We start from the raw sequence: 6667 nt of genomic DNA, 5'->3' as shown, positions 1-6667 counted from the left end.
AAAATTTAGGTTGGCTTTTTTTTTTTTTAAGTTTTGCAGATTTTTACATTTCAACAATCATTTATGTACACGAGTTCTCCCAGTTCAAAAGCAAAAACAGGTTGCATAAGTTACACTACAACCTTTTTGAAAGATGTAGTTCTTTGTCTCAAAAACACCAAAATACTTGAATGGCTATTCAGTGCTTTATGCACAAAGCATAACTCTATAGCACATACACATGCACAGCTCAAAAGCTCAAAAAGCCATATACCCACCCACACAAACAAAATTGAACATGAAGTCCACTTTCCAGAACCATGCAGTTCAAGCATATGTTTACTCTGTCTGCTTGACATCGAAGTGTGGTACAACTTTGAGCCACCTACAGTTCTTTTCATAATAAGTTACAGACCTCAGTTCAGATTTGATCCTTGCTGTCAGCGACCCATTCTGGAATTCCCTCAATATTCATGGCAGTCAATGGAAAGAAAATGGAAAGAATAAAAATGTGAAATAAAAAGAATAATTTTCTCACCTCCAATTGTACTTTCTTGAAACTCATGAAACTGCCCTTTTACAAAACGAAGCACCAAACTTGATTTACCAACTGCAGACTCTCCTAGAAGTACTAATTTGAATTGGCAAATTTTATTTCCAGCATTTGGCCCATTGGGTCTTGTTGCTCCACGATTAGCCATGCCCAAATTAGAAAGAAGTCCTTTGTTTCAAGTTCTTGAAAGCAGGTTCCAGGATTCAGAATTCAGTGGTTTCTGCTGTCAACAACCTGGCTACAAAAAAAAAAAAAACAACAACAACAATGTGGGGCATTAGATTTACAAGCCAAATAAGAAAAACCTAGTTCACCACTGCAGCACAGAGTACATATAAGTGTACTAATATTTATAGCAAATGGCTCCAAGTACTGTCACCCTCACAGGTAAAAAGTCAGCTAGACAAAAATCTACGATAAACAAAACACTTCTTTCTCAATACCAAAACTAATCATTAAAACTTTCAATTATAACATTAAAGCCCAATTATGATTTTTCTTGCAAGACTTCAGACTCTTAATCATAAAATGGCTTGAGATGGAATGGAGAAGGGACATTAGCTCCCTAGCTCTACTCTCTGCTGTAGACAAGAACACCTCCCACCAGATCAGGTTCCATGAAGTCCCATCCAACCTGGCCCTGAACACCTCCAGGGATGGTGCACACACAGCTTCTTTGGACAAGCTATTCCAGTGCCTCGCCACCTTCTGAGTAAAGAATTTCTGCCTAATATCTAACTAAATTTTCCCTCTTTTAACTTATAACCATTTCCCCTTGCCCTATCACAATCAGACTGTGTAAAAAGTCTATTTCCCTCCTGCTTATAAGCTCTCCTCAAGTATTGGAAGGCTGCAATAAGGTCCACCTGGAGCCTTCTCTTCTCCAGCTCCCTCAACCTTTCTTCATAGGAAAGCTACACCAGCCCCCTGATCATTCTCACAGCCCTCCTGTAGTGCTGTTCCAACACCTCTGCATCCTTGTACTGGAAGTCCTAGGGCTGGACTCAGTACTGCAGGTGGGGCCTCATGAGGGCAGGGCAGATGGAGACAATCACCTCCCTCACCCTGCTGACCACCCGTCATCCCGTCATTCATGCACCCTAGGATACAGTCTCTTACCTTATAACATATCAAGATCAAAGTATAACAACACAACGGGTTCGGACTTGTTATTTGATATTTTACCAATAACATGCAAGAAATAACCAAGATTTTTTCCCTGATACTAAGCAACACTCAAAAGTCAGCAACAGTAAACAATGCAAAACAAACAAAAAAAAAGATAACCAGGAAAAACCCAATCAATATAACAAGTTCTTTGCAAATACAATTTATTGTTTCACCTTTATCACACATATCCAATACAATTTCCTCATATTAGGAAGTACAGATCTTGATATACAAAGCTTTAATATCTTTTCTAGTTAACAACTGTAGTTTTAGAAATGAAAATACTAAGCATGGCATATATGGGAAAATGGGAAGTTCTGACTGTTAACAATTCCTGATTGCTTTGAGCAAGCCACCAGAGATCTATCAAATGGAAATAAATCAAAATTTCCAAAACAAATACATAAATATCCATCTGCTAAGATTTAAGAGATCTTTTCTAAGAACATATTGAAGGAATACACTCTTAGCATATATCTCCTCTTGTTGCAAACTCTTTCAGGAAAAAAAAATAATCACATTCACGTGGATGAAGAAGCATTGGTCCCTGTTGTTCTCACTTCTGAGTCAAAGACTTGTGTTTTTATGCACGCATTTAACAGCAAAGATTAAATCTTCCACAGGTAGGCAATGATGTACAAAAAACTGGAGAAGTATTTTCTATATTTTCTTTCTCCTCTCTTCCAAAACAAAATTCCAAGTGAACCTGGAGGAAGTATTCCTAACTGGCTGTTACTCAAATCTCAGCAAGGAAAACATATCCTTCTATATTTAAAACTAATTATTAAAAAAAATAATCTCTTGGCTTGTTGTTTGTTCCAACACAGTTATTTACCTACTTGAATTATGAACATTTGTTGCTGATATAGCTTCTCCACTGTCTCAAATAAAAAGCAAGTTAAGTTGGAGCATAGCATCCCAATATAGAGAATGGCTTTAATACTGATTTTGCAAAATGCAAGCAAAGCTACTATCTTCAAGAAGTTGTTACTCAATCTTCCTTATGATAAATTTATCACCTTACCAAACAGTAGTCTTAATCATTAGCTGCCTTCCCATTTCGAAACATTAAGTATAGGTAAGACAATTCTCTACAAGGCATCTGAGCATTCCAACTTCCTGTACACCTACTTCAGACACTAAGCCTTCATTCTTCTTCCTAATTCCCCTTTTGTAAACTCAGCACAAGTTCTGAGGAACATTCTGTAGAGAGCTGCACAGCTCTAGCAGAACCCAATTCACCACTGAAACACTCAAACCTATTTTTCACAAGTATTACATGATAAAGAAATCAAAGTATTATTTCTTAGTTAACATAACATATTGAATAAGCTGTTATTTTCTTACTTTAATAAAACTTTAATAAGTTCTCAAAAATATGTATATTTTCCAATACTTTACTGATACTCCTATTTGCTCATGCTGCTAGCTTACCCACACCTCTCAAAATAATTTAGTCTCTTTCAGTTAGAATATTCCAATCTTTTATTCATGTTTGTCCCAAGATTGTGACCTGCTAGACAGTTATGACTACCCTTAAAAATCAATGGATTTTTATTTCAGTTGCACAACAGGAGCAAAATACTTCAGATAAAAGTTCTCTCAAACATTTGGAAGAAAGTATGCAATAATGAAAGAAAGTTTTATGAAGCAAAAAAGCCACCACATATTCCACCATCGTTATTATTCCCTATAATTACATATCAAAGTCCTCTCATAAAATTTGTTTTGGTTGAATACTTTAGAATACAGGAATGCATCTAGCTGCTTTAAGAACACCAGGCTTTTCATCCTTATGGCATTAAAAAATAAATAAAAAGTGACATACTTATGTAACTGATGTGTTAGTTCTCAGGCAAGACTTATTTCCACCCGTATTGCTGAAATATGCTCCAGAAGTTGGGGAAGAACATGGATAAAAGTGGATCAGTGACAAAGAGTGAATCTCTACCTAATTATAATACAAGAAAAAGCAGCAAAGCATGGCCGAAATACAGATAGCTCAGAATGTTTGGAAAAACAAAGACAATTTCTTTCTGTTTTAAAATAAAACATCTGTTTGCACTGTAGCATTTTAGCGTGCCTGGGTAACCCTGAAATAATTTTAAAACCTTTAATCTTAATTCATCCTGTGCTCTTCTAGACTCTGGAGCATTAAGATATGAGGGTTAAATCCAAGTGAAACCAAGTGAATTACTCTTTGAAAGAAGCAACTTCCAGATGATGTGCAGTGTGCAACAAATAAATAAATAAATAAATCAACCCATTTAGTCTCCATGATCATCTTTTTGCTTGCTGCCTTATATACAAAGGGTGGCATGAAAGAAAAAACAGGAAAGACTGATTTATCCTATACAGATCTACTTGTTTAAACTGGTTATTTACAACCTTTAGTTATTGGCATTACCAAATAGTTAATTCACTTACAAAATATTTATTACTAATCCTATAAAATTCGTTCAGGACTCAAAGTTGAATTAAGTTGTCAAAACAAGTATCAGTCTTTTATAAATGCCCAATCAGAAAATTTTGCAATTTACACACCCCTCCCTCCTTCAGAAGAAAGCATTCTATACACTCAGGTATTGTGCAAAATTAACTAGCTGTCAAGATGACAAAGATCACACTACTTGCAAGGCCAACAAGCTCTGCCTGTAAACATCCTGCAAACAGCTCAATAGCTGCATCAGTATGTCTATTAACTTAATGAAACCTACCACAGTTGTACCATGCAGTTTTTAATGAATAAAGAATAAAAAAAGAACTGGAAACCTGATAGAGCATATCCAGCTGAGTTTGTTATATATTAAGTCACAACCATTTTCCGTAAGCATGTATGTAAGTATCATCTTGTACAAGTTTCAGATTACATTGAAACTGTCCAGTAAGCTCACAAAAGGACATCATACAAACATGACAGAAGAGAAATCAACAGATCTTCTTAATCTGAAGTAGTATGACAGCCATTATAGCACATTCTTGGCCTTTCTTTTTAGATCTGTGCTCAACATACTGGTTCACAAGAATGTAAAGGTAGATTTCAGTGCTACAGAACCCACATACGATCCAGAACTCAGGCCACATTTGTTCTCCAGCTCCTTAAGTCATCTCTAAAACACTAGCTCTGGGAAACAAAAAAAGCACCACACAGAAGACACAGCAATGTTACTTTCAGTATCTCACAAACACAGACTAAAACTTCAATTCTTTTTTGACAAATAACTTTCAAGGCAATTCTGAATGCTTAGTTCAAGAGCTTAGCAGCTGTATCTTTTTTTTTTTCTCCCCTTAGCTTCATTTAAAGTCTCCAGGAAAAGACCCACTAAATGCACCATCTTCTAGCCCTGCCATTACCAAGAAAGTGCTTCTGTTAATCCTACCAGGTAATTTACCAGATACTGGGTATTCTCAGCCCTTTAGAAGTCAAATTTATATTCTTCTAGCTAGTCCTCGTTAATGAGGTTTGTTAGAGAGAGTTAAAGGGTCACAATTATTTTCATGGAAAATCACGTAACATTTCTCATGTTTGAGTTCATAATCAGAATTCTATCAGTTCCTGCCAAGACCTACAAACTCACAACTTAATGGAACTTAACACTTAAGTGTTCAGATCAGTGTCTACTTTAAACAACAAGAAAGCTAATACAGAAGTATCAAAATAACACTTGTGACAAAAGCCAGACTACTAAAGAGATTAAGACTGATAACACTGCTCCTACAATGAATGTGATTAAGTACATAATCAAAGACCTCGAGAAAAGTCAATGATTAATTCAAACGTGGAACATTCTATCACTTGAAATGATAATATTTCTTATCATGAACATAATTAATATTGTACTAATTTGTAATAAATTTTCTGATGTTTCATGAATAGAGATCATACAGCATTGAGCTTGCAACCATTGTCTAATTTGGTTATTCTGGATTACCTTGTCTGCTTTAAAAAGAAGTATCGAAAGAGATCTACTTATTAAGGACTCCTGCTAACAAAGTTTTCTGTTACTCTCTTCCAGAATTGGCAAAATTACTGTGCCATCTTTCTGTAGCGTTCATGACAGTGACACACATAACTATCTAAGCATTTGTTCCAGTTTGTATTAAAGCATTACGAAGCTGTAAATTAAAGATGAATCAACAGTCACCACAAAAAAAACCCTCACAGATTTCCAATCAAATGCAACAGCTATTCAATAAGCTATTTAATATATCATATAAAAGATATATAGTATCAACTGCTTTGAGACAAAGTGGTTCACCATATAGCAAATGTAAGGAATAATGTCTGTCCTATCATTGTCCCTAAGCATCTCACTTCAGCTAACATCTATTTTTTATTGATGTTTCTTATTACATAATAAGAATATCATCTAGGCAAGACATCTACTCTGCCCGCAACTACCAAACTAGAAAAAAAAAAAAATGCCATATTTAGTCTGAATATTGTGTGGATGGAGCTCATTAACTTTAGCTCAGTTAGCTGTTAACTCTTTTTCCATTCCTACGTTGTGAAAGTGGCATAAGGTTGAAAAGAATCACAGAAAATCCTGTGATTTTATTCTCCTGGGAGAATAAAAGCCTTTCAAGGTCCCGTTTCTTGAAACATTTTGATAATTTTACAGTTCTGCTCTGCACTAAAATAGGAAGGTAAGTATTTCTACGGTGTTTCAGCTTCACCCCTAGCTCCAACTGAGACTCAGACAGCGTACACATCGTCCACTAGGCCTGTCAGCATTCTCTGGATGGCGACGCGTTGTCTAAGTATTTTACTTCCCACCTTCTTCATTGGCCTTTCTCCAGCCGCAAACGAAAGGGAAAGCGAGGGGTCCACCGCCCTCAACCCTTCAACGCACAACTCGGAGGGCACAACCCTACCCTCGCAGCTGGACCAAACGGCGCTGAATCGCAGTGGAGAATCCCTCTCCGCCACGGCTCCGGGCCCGGCCCCACCAGCCCCGCCGCCTC

Source organism: Meleagris gallopavo, chromosome 6 (genome assembly GCF_000146605.3).
Source record: "Meleagris gallopavo isolate NT-WF06-2002-E0010 breed Aviagen turkey brand Nicholas breeding stock chromosome 6, Turkey_5.1, whole genome shotgun sequence".
Taxonomy (NCBI): Eukaryota; Metazoa; Chordata; class Aves; order Galliformes; family Phasianidae; genus Meleagris; species Meleagris gallopavo.
The sequence above is the reverse complement of the archived record's forward strand: the minus strand, read 5'-3'. Positions refer to the sequence as shown.